General features: G+C 54.3%; 1 protein-coding gene across 1 annotated transcript in view; it reads right to left on the bottom strand.

Moving 5' to 3' along the window:
• The window catches only part of LOC119417388 (galactose-specific lectin nattectin-like), a 4033-nt gene that overhangs the window by 2662 nt on the left and 387 nt on the right, over positions 1-984 (bottom strand). The gene's annotated exons all lie outside the window — the stretch shown is intronic.

Here is a 984-nt window from a genome sequence, read left to right on the forward strand (position 1 = left end):
ACCCCTCCAGGGTGGGGTTGAACCCCTCCAGGGTGGGGTTGAACCCCTCCAGGGCTGCTCGTTGTCACTGATTCTGTTCATAACTTTTATGGACAGAGGTTCTTGGTGCAGCCGGGGGGTGGAGGAGGTCTGGCTCTGTGGCCTCAGGAGTCCATCTCTGCTCTTTGCAGATGATGTGGTCCTGCTGGCATCATCGTGCCGTGATCTTCAGCTCTCACTGGAGCGGTTCACAGCCGAGTGTGAAGCAGCTGGGATGAGAAACAGCACCTCCAGATCTGAGGCTGTGATCCTCAGTCAGAAAAGAGTGGATTGTTCTCTTCAGGTCGAGGGTGAGGTTCTGCCTCAAGTGGAGGAGTTCAAGTATCTCAGGGTTTTGTTCATGAGTGAGGGAGGAATAGAGCGTAAGACTGACAGATGGATTGGTGCAGCATCTGCAGTATTGTGGATGCTGTATCGTCCGTTGTGGTGAAGAGGGAGCTGAGCTGTAAGACAAAGCTCTCTGTTTACTGGTTGGTCTACGTTCCTCCCCTCACCTCTGGTCATGAACTTTGGGTAGAGACTGAAAGAATGAGATCGTGGATCCAGGAGGTTGAAATGAGTTTCATCTGCAGGGGAGCTGGACTCTCCCTTAGAGACAGGGGGAGAAGTTCAGTTATCAGGAGAGACTCAGAGTAGAACCGCTGCTCCTCCACATCCAGAGGAGTCAGCTGAGGTGGTGGGCGCCTCACTAGGGAGGTGCTTCGGGCATGTCTGACTGGGAGGAGACCCCGGGGAAGACCCAGGACATGTTGGAGAGACTACGTCTCTCGGTTGGTCTGGGAACACCTTGGAGTTCTCCCAGAAGAGCTGGAAGAGGCTGTGGAGAGAGATGTCTGGACCTCCCTGCTCAAGATGCTGCCCCCGAGACCTGAGGGATGGATGGATGGATGGATGGATGGATGGATGGATGGATGGATGGATGGATGGATGGATGGATGGATGGAT

Source organism: Nematolebias whitei, chromosome 11 (genome assembly GCF_014905685.2).
Source record: "Nematolebias whitei isolate Nwh7 chromosome 11, NemWhi1, whole genome shotgun sequence".
NCBI classification, from domain to species: domain Eukaryota; kingdom Metazoa; phylum Chordata; class Actinopteri; order Cyprinodontiformes; family Rivulidae; genus Nematolebias; species Nematolebias whitei.